The sequence below is a fragment of the Panthera onca genome, chromosome F2 (genome assembly GCF_046562875.1).
Source record: "Panthera onca isolate mPanOnc1 chromosome F2, mPanOnc1 haplotype 2, whole genome shotgun sequence".
NCBI lineage: Eukaryota > Metazoa > Chordata > Mammalia > Carnivora > Felidae > Panthera > Panthera onca.
Window position 1 is genome coordinate 1,185,124 of NC_138356.1, and position 17,570 is coordinate 1,202,693.

Consider the following 17,570-nt stretch of genomic DNA (forward strand, 5'->3'; position numbering starts at 1 on the left):
TCATAGAACTTACATTCTAGGCAGTCATTGCCATATGATGCCATAAGACATCACTAGGTTTCCTGCTTCTGTCACGAAAGGTTTCACAGAGGAGGAGACATCTCAATTGCTTTTTAAATGACTAATAGACCTGCTTTCCATTTCTCTATATTGGGCCATTCTGAACATTTTATGTAAATAGAATTCTATCATATGTGGTGTTCTCTGACTGGCTTCTTACATGGAACATAATGCTTTTGATGTTGTGGTATGTATCATTACTTCATTCTTTTTTATGGCTGAATAATATTATACAGATACATTATAATTTTGTTCTCTATTCATCAGTTAATGAGCATTTGCGTTGGTTCCACATTTTGGCTATTATGACCACTGTTGCTATGAATATTCTTGTACAAGTTTTTGTGTGTATATGTATTTTCAATTCTTGTTGGTAAACACCAAGGAGTGGAATTGCTGGGTCATATGGTAACTCTATGTTTAACATTTTGCGGAATTGCTAGACTGTTTTCCAAAGTGACTGCACCATTTTACATTCCTACCAGTAACACATCCTTATCAACACTTGTTACTGTTTATCTTTTTTATAGCCCTTCTAGTATGTGTGAAGTGATATCTCACTGTGGTTTTGTTTTGCATTTTCTTAATGACATATGATGTTGGACATATTTTTGTGTGCTGATTGCCCATTTGCATAACTACTTTAGAGAGTATTCTATCTGAATCTTTTGCCATTTTTAAATTGAGTTATCTATCATTTTTTACCGAAATATATAAAATTTTATATAATTTATATAATATGTTATATATAATATAACATATATAATATAATTATATATAATATATAATATAATATATAAATATATTATTTATATGAGTGGGGGAGGGGCAGAGAGAGAGAGGGAGACACAGAATCTGAAGCAGGCTTCAGGCTCTGAGCTATCAGCACAGAGCTCGTCGTGGGACGCAAACCCGCCAATCACAAGATCATGATCTGGGCCGAAGTCAGACGCTTAACTGACTGAGCCACCCAGACGCCCCTGTCTTTTCACTTTCTTGATGGTGTCTTTGAAACACACAATTTGTTGATTTTGATGAAGTCAAGCTTATCTATTTTCTCTTTTATCGTTGTGCTTTTGATGTTATACCTAAGAAATTACTGCCTGATTCAAGATTATGAAGATCTTCTCCTCTGTTTTCTTTTAACAGTTTTATGGTATAAGCTCTTATATTTAAGTCTATGGTTCACCTGAGTTAATCTTTGGCATATAGAATGAGATATGTCCTATTATTTTATACTTAGAACTTTTTCCACCTTCTAAAATACTACTTAATTTACTTGACTGTCATATTTATTGTGTATTTACCTGCTTGAATATAGTCCTTACAAGAATAAGCGCTTTTTTTTACATTTTGTTAATATTAAAAGGCTAGAACATTGCTTAAAGTGTGTACTCAGTAAGCATATATTTAATGACTAGTGGAGATCCTACTGTAGTTTACAAAATGGTATTTTAGAAGAAGGGCTGGTAATTGTGCCAGAAGGATAGCCTGGCTATAGTAAAAGGTTCATATTAACACCATTTGTTGCATATTGAAAGGATTTGCCTCATCCTAGAAATCACTACAGACAAAGCCCCAGTGGAAGCCCAGATTTCTGGTGGGTAATATTGTTTGGGGCACAGGGTTTAGGGTTATGGATTCTTTGTACCATATTTGTTTGTTTAAATTTTTTGTTACCTGTTTGAAGTTTTATGGATTCATTGATAAACAGATATGGGTGGAAAGAGTAAGAGTATATATGTTACAATTTTCTGGAAATTCTAGTGACTGGCAACAACTTTAACTATCATTGACAACCCTAGAAGCTTGAAAAATGTAACTAGGTGCTTTCCAAAAGCCTAGGGGATAATTTGCAAATTTTCAGTTGTCCAAAGATGAAGGGTAATTAACAATGAATGGTTAATCAATCAGTGACATTTAATGATTGTTTCTCCTGTAGGAAGATGTTGAGCTAGAAGTTTCTTGGGAGACGGAGGTGAGTGATCTATGTTCTCAGCCCTCAAAGAGCTCACAATCTCTGGAGACAAATATGTAACTACTGCGGTACGGTGCAGAGTTTGGTTTTGCCACAGAGGAGACATAAAGCCTTTGTGGGATTCATAAGAGAAAGAAATATAGTCTGGGAAGGAAGCTGAGAAAGCTTTATGGAAAGTTTTCCCTTGAGATGAACTTTGAAGAGTGGGTAGAGTCACCTGGAGGAAGTGGTGAGAGAGGACATCTCCTGAGCCAGTGTGCAAAGCAGGAGAAGAACACGGCCAGTGCCGAGAGCTGCGAGCTGTGCTGAGGAGTGGTGACAGAGGACTGGAGGAAAAGAGGTTATGGGGGTGAGCAAATGTGTCAAGTGAACAAATATTGAAACTCTGGCCTAAGCGCAACATCAAATGTCAGCAGCAACAGGTAATTTCAACAGTGGGAAAAGCTGAAAACAGAGGTAACTAAGTCACTGCTCATCAGTTGGATTGGCTGGCTTGTTGGAATCTGCATATGGTACCCCTGGAGACGCTTGAATTATTTGAGATACGGTCGTAGGCTGGGATTCCTATACAGCGGCTGAAGCTGCAGCCAGAGAAATAGTTTCGTAGCTTTAACCTGGGTTCTCATAGTGCACAGAATTGTTGAAGTAGTTGTGTACCTGTGTATGTTTGAGATGTGCGTCTGTGTGTGATTGCTAGACAGATAGACACTGCAACCTGCTAGTAATAACTTTAAATCCTTAGCAGAAGATTAAGGTTTTCTAAGAAGCTGGTATTTCTTAGAGAAGTGACTTGTTAGAAAACTGTTTGAAGGAATATGTTGTGAGGGACCTTCAAGACGTCTCTTGACAAGGAATCTTGGCCTGCCATTTGGGGATAAGGAAATCAAGGTCTGGCTTAAGACACCACATTTCGAGAGAGGAAGTCTGTGACCCTTGATCTTCCTGTCTACAGGGCCTTCTGGATCCCTCTGGACAGGACTTCATCACCTGTGTGTGTCATGCGGAAAGCAGTGACCCTTGAAAAGTGTGTGGGGTGGGGGCCAATGCAATTTAAATCACTGTTTCATGTCCATTTTAACTCTTAAAAATCCTTCCTCCTCCATCTGTGGGAGATTTCTTTTTCTTGTCATAAGAAATAGGACAAATCTAGGGGCAGAAGGAATAAAAGGAAGATTTCTGGTAGTAATGGAGGTAGAAAGCTCACCTCGGAGAGATGACAGGATGGAAAGGGAGAACCTGCGGCAGGAGGGCAGAGGGCTCCAAGTTCAGGTGAGGGCCTGGAAGGAGAATGCCTCCCGGGAGGAGACAGGACTGTCGCCCAGGATAGGGCTTTGGGAGGCATCTAGGGAGACCCTGGGGAGACCACAGGAGACCCGAGAGAGGGCCCCTCCTCCAACCATGCTGTCCTGTTTCCTTGCCTCCAAGATGAATGAATTGGGTTGTGTAATTTTTCATCCCCCAATAGTCTCGAATTCTGTAATTACACCCTGTGTTGAGATTCAAGGCAAGTAGAACACATCTCTGTCCTCACTAGCAGGGCAGACACAGTGCGCGAGCCCTAAAAATGCACACAGTGGTTAGGCTGCATTGTGGTGGCATCTCCAACTCTGAGCAGAGAATGAGCCTTTCTCTGCATGGGGGTGGCTCTTAGTTTAAAAAGCTTTCCCCAGATTCCCTAATTTCTCTCCCAAGGACTCCCTGCATTTTCCAGTAACTTCATTTCTAAAGGACATCTAACAGGAAAGATTCTCTTAGCTAAATAATCTTGAATTGCTTTAAAAATACCTTGTATATTGTGATTACATCAGAACTAGGTTAGAAGAATTACTGTAAATGGCATATAAATATGTGATTAATAAGAATTCAAACTGAGGACTGAGGGCACCAGGGAGTTCCAGGTAAAGTAATAATTTCTTTTTTGGTGGAATATCATATGAATTTCTATAGCCAGCTTCAAGAATCTATCTCAACCCTGCATTCTCCCTCCAAAGACAGTAATTTCCACTTAGCGCTGCAGTAATTAAAAATATATGGGGCGCCTGGGTGGCTCAGTCTGTTAAGTGTCCGACTTCAGCTCAGGTCATGATCTCACCATTCATGAGTCCGAGCCCTGCATCGGGCCCTGCTGACGGCTCAGAGCCTGGAACCTGCTTCAGATTCTGTGTCTCCCTCTCTCTCTGCCCCTCCCCTGCTTGCGCTCTGCCTGTCTCTGTCTTTCAAAAATAAATAAACATTAAAAATTATAAAATATGATATATAAAGAAGTCACAAAGGTAGACCAAAATGACTGGTTAAAATGCATCTTTCTTTAAGAAAATGTACCAGAAAAATTTTAACAAAATATTTGACAATCTTTGTAACATTGAAATTATTGGTTTGATGGCAACTTCATTTTTATCAGACCGAAATTAGTCATTAAAAAAATGGCACCAGGGCTCTAACTGAATGCTGGCCAGTACATGTTTCCAGGGGCACCGCCTGATGGGGCAAAGCTTCGGTGTGGTTGCCATGATGCCCTTGCTTCAGCTTTGTCTGCGGTTTGAGGGATGTTACAGGATTGTTTCTATTTTCGGTTTTCTCTTCTCTCCCTTTCTCCCTCCCTTCCTCCACCTGTGCTCCCTCCCTTTTTCCCTCCTCTTCTTCCGTCTTTTCCATTCCTTCTCTACATTCACTCTTTCTCTCTTCCTTTTCCCCCTCTCTCACATGTTTATTGAGTACCTAATATGTACCAGAGCGAGACGGGAAAGCCCTTGCTTCTTGGAGCTTATCTTCTAGCAGGTATGAGAGAAAATAAGCCTGTAAAAAAATAAATCACATGATTAGAGGGAGTGATTGGTGCTTGGATGAAAATGGGATGTAGAGAGAGTAATGGGGGCCTCCTTTAGGTAAGGTGGTTAGGGAGGCCGTTCCAGTGGAAAGTCCTGGAAGGGTTCAAAGGTTATCCAGAGCCCTCCCTCCCCCACAAACGGATACCATGAGTAACTGCCCACATGATCTACATGAGGGCACCCAAAGGCTCCCCAGCCTCCCAGACTTCTCTGTCCTTCCTACCAGACAGCCTTATTGTAGCTTCAGGTACATATGATGTATATGCCTTCTTTCCCCTTTGATGGAGGCCTCTATACATTTCTCATTTTAAGCATTAACTGTATATGAACACATTTAATCCTTAGCACGACTTTGTGGGGTGGGCACAGTTATTATCCCCATTTACCTTTGGGGAAATTGAGGCACAGGAAGCCTGACTCAGCCCTAGACAGCCTGGCCCTGGAGGCAGGCTCTCCAGTGCCTCCTGCTACCTGCCAGTCTCATTCCCCCTTCCGCCTCCTGCAGGGCTCACATTGCATCCACGCCTGTAGTCCTGTAGTCGCGCCAGCCATGGCCACTTAACTCTTTAAGGGACAGTCACAAGCAATCTCTGAACTGCAAAATCCTCTCAGCTTCCATTTATGCGGTGCTAATATGGGTGTGACCATACAGGATGGAGTGGGAATAATCAGAAAGTCCCCAAATATAAAACCACGTCTAAGAGTCTACAGATGTTCTAATACCCATTACTCATCCCAGAAATGCATTTTGGTGCAGCTGGAACCTGATGGGTTGGAGGGGGTGGATGATGGAAAGCTTTCATTTCAAAGGGAGATGCAGAGGGAAATCATATGGTGTCGTTTTCCATTTTGGAAGTCTGTTCATCTCTGAGTCAGCTGCAGCTGTATAGCTCTGCCCCATGTGTTCAGAATATGTGCTGGTGGACAGGCTGTGCAAGCCTCCCGTGGCGTGACTGCATCAGATGCTGTATGCTCTGGACATCGGAGGGCGGGCGCAGGAAGGTTCTGTGCGGTCTCAGTGTATCTCTGTTAGGTTTAGGTTTGGCTCCTCTTGCATCATGAAAACAGTTTGGGGAATCAGGATGATTAAGCTCTCGAGGGACCAGCCTTTTAACACACCAGGGTGCCCTTGGTCTCTGTTTGCACCTGGAAGTCAGCTGTCAAGTCCTTTGCCACCCATTAAGAAATGTATGGTTCATGTTATCTCTGGAATAACACACACTGAGGGCCACACCACAATCTGCATAATAGTAAAAAAAAAATCTGGCCTTTAGTGAGTGCTTATTCTATGCCAGATACTTCACTAAGTGTTTTATATACATTATTTCATTTATTCCCATAATGGACTTTTGAGGTAGGTGCTATTATTAAACATAGTTTTTATAAGGGAGGAACCCAAGGCGATTTATCCAAAGGTTATAGTAAACATTCCCCAAAGAAGATTGAGGTGAGACAGGAAGTCAGCTGATTTGGGCGTCCTGGTCTTATAGCTGCTGCTCTGAGTTGAGCACAATAAAATTATTTTTAAAGGCACTTTTACTTAAAAATAAGAAACATATGGGAGAGTCATCCACATCCTGGACCTGCTGCCATAGCACTCCCCTCCCCCACCTGGGTTCCGAGTGAATTCCTGTTCATGTTCAGGATGTGCATGCCCAGTGGACAGCATCTGATCTGCAGTTCTCTTTGTGGGTGGACGTCTAAATCCCTCGGGGTGCCTTTTGTCCCACAGATATAAATGATTTTACTAAGGGGAGCCTTGGAAATTACCCAGTGGGAGCACTGCATCTCAGCATGTTTTGACCAAAATTAGTGGGTCTTAGAGAAATCACTCTGATGTCAGCTCTTACTTATTTATTAAAACCCTGAGAAGGTAGGATGCTTCACTCACTTTTTTATCAATTCAATAATTATTTACTCTGTTCTTCATGTGTCAGATCCTGGGTATAGAAAAGTGAGCAAATTTTGGGGCACCTGGCTGGCTCAGTTGGCTATAGTATGCAACTCTTGATCTTGGGTTCGTGAGTTAGAGCCCCATGTTGGGTGTAGACTTTACTTAATAAAAAAAAATTTTAAAATATTTTTTAAAAAGTGAGAAAATTTTATTATTATCTGTTGTATGGGAGAATTTTTTAATTGATGTGAGAGATTTCCAGGTTTGTTTGCATTTCAGAGCTTTTGCTTTGTTTACTTGATTTTTTATTAGGAAAGCACAGAAAATCTTTGGCCAGTCTTAACATTTTAAGAAACTTTCCCATCTTGTCGTGGAGAATGTAGGAGAGCCTAAATGCCTTTTAAAAGAGCTTCCCAATATTATATAAAAACATGTGATCTCTTTCAGTAAAGGTCCTAATTTGGCTTCTCCAAATTAATTTCAAACAAAGAGAAGTAAATTTATTTTTTGAACTTTGGGATATGCAGCCTACTGTTAAGTATTCCAGTGATCTAAATCAGGGTCCTTAGGCTCTTAAGAAAGAACAACGTGCTGGCATATGCCTATTTATGACACAGCTTCAAGGAGGACACAGGCTGGTGCAGACAGGAAGGCAGGAAGTTTTCAGGTCCCAGTCACCATACACAGGACAGGCAGAGGGCTGGGGCCTGCCTTTGCTGCTGGCTGGCTGGAGACAAGATGGTATAGCAACTGCTCTATCTGCCTTCTTTGGCTCAGAGCAACTCTGAGGTGTCCAAATATGGCAGTTACTCACTGGGACCTGGGGGAAGACCCAGTACTTTTGGGGTTTCCCTTGGGTTATTCAGTTCCAGACTTTTGTTTTGTTTTGTTTTGGTTTGAACTTTTTAAATTCTATTTTTATTACAACTAATAATGCTTTTTATTAATCTTAGATTTTGTATTCACATTTAAGAAATAATTTGATGTCTTATAGATTTTTTTTACTGTGGTGAAGAACTCATAACATTAAATTTACCATCTGAATCATTTTGAAGTGTATTGTTCAGTAGTGCTAAGTGTATTCACATAATTGTGCAACAGATCTCTAGAACGTTTTCATCTTGCAACGCTGAAGCTCTAAATCCATTAAACACTCACCCCCCTCGCCACAACCTTGGCTATCACTTTTCTACTTCTTGTTCCTATGAATTAGCAACTTTAATTTTGTTTAATGTTTTTCATTTTTGAGAGAGAGAGAGAGACAGAGCGTGAGTGGGGGAGGGGCAGAGAGGGAGGGAGACGCAGAATCTGAAGCAGGCTCCAGGCTCTGAGATGTCAGCGCAGAGCCCGATGGGAGGCTCAAACCCACGAACTGCCAGATCGTGACCTGAGCCGAAGTCGGATGCTTAACGGATAGAGCCATGTAGGCACCCCTGAATTAGCAACTTTAGATACCTCATATAAATGGAATCATACAGTAATTGTCCTTTTGTGTCTGGTTTATTTCACTTAGCATAATGTCTTCAAGGTTTCCTCACGTTGTACCAAAAGTGAGAATTTTGGGAAGTGTCACTGTTTGTAGTGGACATCATGGCTTCAAGTTTACTTTGTGGAGTTGGAGCACTGGCTGTGCAAGCCCTTAGGGCCTGTGGTCCCAATGAAGTTGCCGCAGTGCACTCCATGGCATCTGGAGGTGGTGTTTCTACTGAAGACCAGCAGGTGACTGGGCCGGAGAGGGAGGTCATGATGGCTGCATGGAAGGGACTGGACCCATATAATATACTAGGCCCAATGGCAGCTTCAGGCACCAAGGAAGACCCTCATTTAGTCCCATCTATTACCAACAAGTGAGTGATGGACGGCATCTGTGAAGAGGACAGTAGTGCAGTCATCTGGTTTTGGCTGCACAAAGGCAAGTCTCAGTCATGCCCTCACTGTGGAACCCATTACAAGCTGGTGCCCCACCAGTTGGCCCACTGACCTTCTGCTCTAACTTACTCAAAATGTTCTGTAAAGTTTCTTCTTTCCAGTAAAGACTAGCTATCGCATTAGTTCCTTCTCCCATTAAAAAAAAAAGTGAGAATTTCCTTCCTTTTTAAGGCTGAATAATATTGCATGCACACACCACATTTTCCTTATCAATCTGTAAAAGGACATTTGGGTTGCTTCCACCATCTCTTGGAAGCGGTGAGCAATGCCGTGGTGAACATGGGTGTGCAAATATCTCCTTGAGATACTGTTTTGAGTTCTTTTGGATTTATACCCAAGTAGGAATCACTGGATCATAAGGTAATTTTAGTTTTAATTTTGGGGAATAAAGTTTTTTGTTATTCAACAAAACAGTTTTATTTTTCCAGAGTTGGTTTAGATTTCTAAGTTGGCACTACTATTTTAAAAATCTTCCATTTTGGATGTTCTTTCTTTTGGCCTTTATCTTATCATTTTGAACTTTACCTATTACTTAAAGAAACACCTTCTTCTGGATACGATTCCTCTGCTAGATCTCCAGTTTTCTTTGTTTCTACTTACTTCTGACATTATACTTGTTCACTTTTCTGTAATTTGCTATTGTACCAATTCTCCATCTTCATTTGTTTTGACTGCTTTGTTCTTAATAAATTAATAAATGTCTGCAACTCTTTATTCTGTAAAAACTGTATCTTAGGGTTGACCAGCAACTTGTGTCTGCTAAAATGGTGTTTACATGGCTCAATATTTTCCCCTCCAAACTGAGGGAAACTCAAGCTGATGAATCAATTGGCGGTATGCTCAGTAAATTGTGTATTAGAATATTCTGTTAGTTATTTGAGGCTAATAGTTTCTATCTTTGAGGTCTAGATAAGACTCCAAGTCACACTGGGCTCTGACATTTACAGGGCTTGTTTTAATGTTACCTCCATCACATTTAGGGACCTGAAGATCCATGCAGAAGTTTAAAGTTTCTAGGTCTCTCCCATCTTGCTCTTCTAGTGGCTTTTGGGAATGTCCAGGCAAAATGGAGTCTGAAGATACCTCCTTTGAGAGTGGAGTATTTCCTGGATATTGTTAGGATGCAGTGACTTGTCAGATTTGAGATCTTATAACCAACAGCTTGCATGGTTTATCTCAATACTTAAGAGGCTTAAAGCTTCAAGTTGCCCAAGGGTCCAGAAAGCTAGTATGAGGCCAGTATCCTTGAAGGTAACTAACTGTCTTTCTTATAAGTGATTCTACTAATTGTTGTTATATATTGGAATCCACTCTCAAATTACACTTGTCAGTCTATGCTTTTCATTGTCCTTCTCAATTTTATGCTTGGTCTCATCTAGTATTTGATTTGATCTGGAAATGCCTGGCAGAATATAAGGAGCATTATACCTGCCACAGTGTGGGAACAGGGTTTGTCTTGTGGCCTTAAGCCCTGTTCAGAGATCACTAGGATGGGGTACTAGGTGAGGCATGCCTCTGAGCCTGCCCGATGACAGAGTTGCTTCCCTGAATACTGAGTGACACTTTTTTTTTCCCCCACGGGGACTGGAATCTTCTGTGATGCCCAGCCCACTGGACTGCACCCTGATCACCTTGTCAGCTCCTCCACCTGCCCGCACTGTGTACCCCTAGGTCTATAGTCCTTATGTCTCAGAGCTCCCATGTCAAACCGATGGCTTTTCTTGTTAACACCTGCCTTACTAGAAATATTGCCACTGCATGGAGACCTGCTACCCTCTGTTCAGCAAAGATGGTTCTTAGCTGCTGACATTGGCCTGGCTAGATCCCAGCTCCCCAATCAGCTCTCCAACATGCCAAAACTCTTGCTATGGGGGACATATCTAGTTACTGCTCTAGCCAAATTCCCACCTCTTCCTCTTTCCCACACAATGGGTGGTTAGGTTCTGTCCTGTCTCATAAATGACCTTACTTCCACAGCCTCTGGGCCAAATCTGGCCACTACTTCCTGTTTTTGTGTGGCCTTCAGGCTATGTCAATTCCTAATTGATTCTACAATTTGATGATTCTAACATTTTTTGATGTTTAAAAAAATGAAAGAAGAAAACCATTTTGTGATACATGAAAGTTATATTAAATTATAATTTCAGTGTCTATAAATCAAAGTTTTATTGGTACACAGCCATACTTATTTGTTTATGTTCCATCTATGGTGCTTTCTCTGTGAGCGGTTGTAGCAGAGACTGAATGGCCTTTAACCCTCACATATTTACAGTACAGCTCTTTACAAAAAAAACTGATCAAATCCTGGTCTCAACAATAATAATGTTTGTAAGAATTATGGTGGCTTCATTTTCCTCCACTTTTTGTTGCCACTGTGTCTCTATCCTCCTCAAGTCTTTTGTTATTCCAAATGGTTAGGAAGAAAACCTCCAAACCTGCCAGATTCTATCATCTGTAACTTTATACTCCAATTTAACAGAATTTTTATTCCTGTGAAATATTTGCTTTCTCCCAGATTATACTCTCTCCAGTCCCTCCCTTCATCCTTTCATCCTTCTCTCCCTTCTTTCTTGTTACATATTTCTGCATATTAATTTAGCACCCTTTTAAGCTTAAGATTTTAGCTAATATCCTATGAAAGTAGTCTGTGAATGGTCTCTATGGTTGCTAGGCTTCAAGGATTTGTTTAAAAATCATACGGGGCACCTGGGGGTCTCAGTTGGTTAAGCATCCAACTCCTGATCTCAGCTCAGGTCTTGATCTCAGGGTTGTGAGTTCAAGCTCCACACTGAGCTCTTCACTGGGTGTGGAGTTTACTTAAAACATTAAAAAACAAAACAAAGCAAAAAAAACCTCTTAGCTCCAAATTCAGAAAAGCCATAAAGAGGCAACTTTCTGAATTCATTAGGAAAACTAAACACCCAGATGTGAAAATAAAACACTTGTCCATAAAATTACAATCACCAGATTATTTGCAGTTGCCCATGTTTTCCATGCCCTGGAAAAAATGAAGCAGTCAGAATTTTGAGGACATCCTCTGTCTGTAGGAAGGAGAGAACTGTGGACGCCACAACATGCACTCTTCTCACTTTTGTCTACTGACAATTTTAGCGGCACTTAACATCTTGTTCACAAAAAAATGGATTCCTGGAGAACATTTTGTACTTCACACAATATTTCCTGGTCACCGTAGGTCATCTAGAACACTTTCCCCCAAACAAATCAAATCAATGTGTGCAAAGCAAAAAGAGATGAAGGACAACTAGGGACTGAATTTTCAGTGATTAGTAATGTGGAGTGATGGCATGGCCTTCAAAAGCTGTAGGCTCCTAAAAAGCAAGCTGCAGAAGAACTCAGGGAGACAGCCCTGTGCTCTCTTTCCTTCCTGGCTTTGCCTTTGTCCTGTGAGCTGCCATCAAAGCAACAGATCCCTTGCTGTGGTGAGAATGTTTGCCAGTCCACTACCCACAGGATGTCTTGCTTTGGATACCATTGGATTTTACTTGGGCATCCCGTAACAGATTGTTTTGTTATCCCTCACAGCTATTGGGTCTTACATAAACAATTTTCAGGGGTTTACTCTGAGTTTGCTTTGTATTTGGAATGACCAATCACCTTCCAGATGATGAAGACGATGTGTTGATACAGGTAATTTGGTTGCATATACTGCCAGGACCCCAAGAGCTTTAGTAATTTTTTTTTTGCCTTTTCTGGCTTATGTTTATAGCTTCCTTTCTTGTAGTTTGTGTGGCTCAGCTGAGTTGGTGTTTTAGTGGGTTTCTTTCTGTGGTTCTCTGAATACTAGGTTGCTTATTACAGCAGAAGTAAGATATGTCTAAATGTTTGCAAAGCACATTATTCTGGAAGTTTGGGGTAGGAGATGGACTTTTCTGTTTCTTTATCTAGATCAAGATTTTTCAGACTAAATGGTCTTTGGGTAGAAATAAGTCACAGAGAAGCTCAAGAATATTTTCTTGTGTATATTTCCACACACAATTGACACACTCTAGTTTATCATTATTTCTCCCAGCTGTTTTTGGGAATCCTTAGAGGTTGTCTCCCGTGCACTAGGGTACAACTCTCTGAGCTAGCTGATGGCTGCGATTTTCCAATTTTCTGCCCTGGCTTTCAGAGAAATTTCTCCTGTCACTGTCAGAGCTGTGTGAGCCCTGATGTCTTGGGGTTTAGGAGTCTCTGGGTTCCTGCATGCAGGCTGCTGTAACAATCGTAGCTCACATATGACATGTGTAATCTTTAAAGTTATAAATCTAATAAACAGTTAACAAATATACATATCCTATCATTCTATCTTCATAAATGTCTTCATAATGACAAAATAAAAATATATGTAAAGCCACAATTTTTATATAACTGGAAGCAAAATATACAAAGATGTATTTAATTATTATTCCACACATCTGGGTGTTGTGTAGATGTCTTAATAGATAATAAAATAAAATATACACAATTAATATGTACTCATCACATAAAATTTATTTTTTCTTGTTTAACTTAGCAAAATCACTAATTGTATAGTTGTAATAAAGATTTTTACGTAGTTTGTGTTCAACTGACAGTAATGATCTAAATTATAAAATGGAAATCTTTTTATAAAAATATAAATAAAAACAAATGTGAATTCTTAAAAACTAACAGTACTTTCATGTTTTTGAAAAATTAGTTTTCTTTCAAAATATGAAAAATTTAAGTTAGGATATAAAATGCAAATTTCAGAAAAAATGAATACCCAATTTCAAACCAAAATTATTGAAATAAAGCTAAAATTTAAATTTAACTTAAAAATCTTATCTAACTTTCATTATATTCACATATTTTATAAACATGAAACAACTCGGTGTCCACGTAGTTGCCAATGTAAAGAATTAGCATTGTGCTTTATGTCTAGACCAACATGTATAGGTTTAAGAGTAATATAAATTGTTTAATATTGCAAAATATTTCTCAGTCACCATGTGGTTTCTCAGTAACTATGGTGAATACTGTGCTGATATGTGGATCCCATAGGAACCGTGAATGCGTACAAGAAGAAAAGCAAGAGCAATGGACTGTCAGCAATATGGAGTGCCCCTGGGAATTGAGATTGCTATTCAAGAATAAGTTGTATTTATGCTAATGAACGATTGAAAAGTGAACTTTTCAATATATGTTCTTTATCATACCTAAGCATTCTCCTTATTAATTTCCCCCCTGCGTGCAAAGGCAGTGCCGGACCCAGCTGTGGGTAGTAGTACAATCCAAAAATCTTCATAGCATTTGGACACAGCCACCTTTTGTGTGGAGGGTGATGGGCAGGAGATGGAGAAAAGTGTGCCTACGCCTTGGTGGAGCCACATCATGAAGGGGTCATGCTCTCCAGAAAGGCACCAGATATCAGGGGAAAGGTGTGCCTTTGGGCATTGCGTTCTTTCATAGTTTATTGTTTGGTGTTTGTGATAAGCAGGATCCAGTGCAGGTGCCCCTCTTGTTCAGGTCTAGTTCCTAAGCTGCCAGGCTTATATTGTGACAAAGTGGGGCAGAATTTCTCTCCTTAACTTGCATTTCATTTGTTAAAACTCAAGTATAAAATAGAGTTGACCTGGGCCCTTGGTGTCATCAAGTGAAATAGTTCTTATTTCTATTTGTCTTTTATTTCATTCCTCTCTCCCTAAGAGTCAGGGAGCTGGGTGGAGGACAACCTGAGTAGGGTATATCATTTTGCTACACTCAAAGAAACCCTTACCCTCTGACTTGTACTCATTAAAATTGGGCCACGTCTTTAGTTATTGATTCCCTCTTCCCTTATGAAGAAATCTTTCTTAGGAAACTTCTTTACCCCTCATGCAAATGTCCTCCTGGTGGGTTTCCCCATCCATCTTCCAAAAATACCCTAGACATTCACCCTACAACTGCCTGATATATCGCATCATCACATATATGTGATGTTACAGCATATGGAAATGAGAAAGCAGTATAAACCAACCTCTTTAATACATTAGTTAGAATTAGTAGCTTTGGGGAAACGGTTGATAGTCTAGGTTATATATTTTTTTTTTTTTCTAACGAAGGGAACTTTTTACTCAGTATTAGGATTTGATATGTGCTCTTTTATTTAATGTTCATTGTATCCCTGCAAGGCAGTTGTTATTTTCTCCATTTTTCTCAGATGAGGAAACAGAGTTTAATAGAAGTTGAGTAATTTGCTTAATTTGTAAGTGGTAACATCAATATTTGAATATTGGTCTGTTTTATTTGAAAGCCTTTGCTTTTTCTGATAAACCATCTCCTGGTTTTCACTGCCACAAATAAAATTCCACTTAAAACATTAAATGGGAACCAAAATTCTTCCTCGTAAAGAATTTGGGGAATGAATGAGTGTATGTCACTTAAAAAGCCATCAGTAATTATTTTCTTTGACTTTTAAAACTTCTAGCATCTGCAAGACATCTATCAAATGCACTCCCTGGGGAGATTTCACGGCTTGAGAACTTTAATTTATGATTTATTAAAAGCCAAGTAGCTATAATACAGGGGTTTGATCCTTGGATAAATGCTGGTGAGAACATTAAGAGGATGGAGAGAGACGGGAGAACACTGTGATTGATTGATTGATTGATTAATTAAGAGAGCAAGAGCATGTGAGCAGGGAAGGCACAGAAAGAGGGAAAGAATGAATCTTAAGCAGGTTCTGTGCTCAGCACAGAGCCCAACACAGTGCTCATTCCTATGATTGCAAGACCATGACCTGAACCAAAATCAAGAGTCAGTTGCTCAACTGACCGAGCCACTGAGGTACCCTGATTATGCTATTCTTTTCATTTCATTTCATTTTATTTATTTTATTTTTAACCTTTATTTTTAGAGAGACAGAGTGTGAGCGGGGGAGGGGCAGAGAGAGAGGGAGACACAGACTTTGAAGCAGGGTCCAGGCTCTGAGCTGTCAGTGCAGAGCCCAACATGAGGCTCAAACTCACGAACCCCGAGATCATGACCTGAGTCAAAGTAGGATGCTTAACTGAGCCACCCAGGTGCCCCATCTTTTAAAACTTTAAATAGAGAAGTGAAGAACAATGAAAGGTTTTATTGGATTGTGGATGACAGGAAGCTGGTGTGGATATAAAACATGTTGGATGATATCTAAAAGCTAGAGTGATGAAAATCCAATAAACTAAAATAATATAAATAAATTGGCAAATTTCTATACTTAGTTTCAAAAGATCACTGCACTAGAAGTTTAAGAAATGTGAATGAAAGCAGTACAATTTAAAAAGAATTGGGAGAGGGACTGATATTAACAAAATGGTGAGCAAGGAAGCTCCAAACTCTTATTCCCCCATAGAAATATTGAAACAAACGAAAACTCTCTCAACCAACTTTGTCAGAGCCCTGGAATTTAGCCACTTTTACAGCCACCAGGCAAACCCCAATCAAGAAAAAGCCATATTCCAAATTTTTGACATTCTTACCTACTCCTACACACAGCCTTCCCCAGCATGGTGGCAGTCTTGGTTTTGAAGCAGCAGCAGCCCAGTTCCCGGTTCCTTCCCTTAAACTGGAGGGAACAGAGCAGACTTTATTAGCAAATTATTGTGTATGTCTTTTCTAAACTATTTGGGGGATACTCAAAAGACTAATGCAAGGTGCTCATCTCTGTTTTGCCTAACTCAGAACTCAGGAGAACAACTGTGGGCAGTGCTCCTAATAATGAAAAGGTGACTACAGATGCACAGGTTTACTCTAAGGGCAAGAGATTATGGGGGCAAGGAGGAGACATACAATACATAATTTAAGGCATGGAGGAGAGGCTAGAGTGACACTCTAGAAATTAAGGCATTTAAAAAGAGCTGTGTATACAAGGAAAACTAGAAATTCAAATGCATGCCTAGGCAAGACACAGACTCAGAAAAGACACAAAAAGACTTTAAACTTTCATCTTGGGTTAATCTTTAAAAAATGTTTATTTATTTATTTTGAGCAAGAGAGAGAGAGAGAGAGCGAGCAGAGGAGGGACAGAGAGAAAGGGAGAGAGAGAGAGACTCTCAAGCAGGGCTGTCAGCAAAGAACCTGATGGGGGTCTTAATCCCACAAACCATGAGATCATGGCTTTAGCTGAAATCAAGAGTCAGACGCTTAACTGACTGAGCCACCCAGGCACCCCAACTTGGGCCAATTCTTATGCTCAAAGGAGCCTAAGTGTTGAAGAGGTTCTCCATGACAGAACCAACTGTCAAAGACTGAGAGAGCTCTTGACATTCAAGGAAGTCTTTGTCACAACACTAGCTGAGCACAGCTAAAAGGACAGAGACTTCAATGATCACATGGGACAAGGACTGCTCTTTGCTACAATAGTTTGGAAAAGTCTCAAAACTAATGGGCTAATATAGTTTTTAACAATCACAAACAAATACCTCTTGGAGGAGGACAATCTAATATCCAGAGATACTACATTGTTATATTCAAAGACTCAATTTTCAAGAAACAAATCACAAGGCATACAAAGAAACAGGAAAACATGTCATATTCAAAGAAATGGACAGAAACTGTGAAGAAGCCAAAATTAGACTTACTGGACAAAGACTTTAAGACAACTGTCTTAAGTGTCTCAAAGACCTAAGGGAAAACATGAGCAAATGATTGAAAGAAATCAGGAAAATTATGTATGAACAAAATGAGAATATTAACAAAGGGAATTTATAAAAAGAGAATTATAAAAAGAACCAAACAGAAATACTGGAGGTAAAAAAATACTATAACTGGGATGCCTGGGTGGCTCAGTTGGTTGAACATCCAACTTTGGCTCAGGTCTTGATCTCACAGTTCGTGGGTTTAAGCCCCGCATTGAGCTTGCTGCTGTCAGCCTGTCAGCACGAGGCCTGCTTCAGAC

The 17,570-nt window shown here is 40.1% G+C and overlaps 1 pseudogene; it reads left to right on the top strand.

The window, feature by feature from the left end:
* Nucleotides 1-8,350: 8,350 nt before the first annotated feature.
* Nucleotides 8,351-8,740, top strand: LOC132664779 (cytochrome c oxidase subunit 5B, mitochondrial-like; annotated as a pseudogene).
* The last annotated feature ends 8,830 nt before the right edge of the window (nt 8,741-17,570 follow it).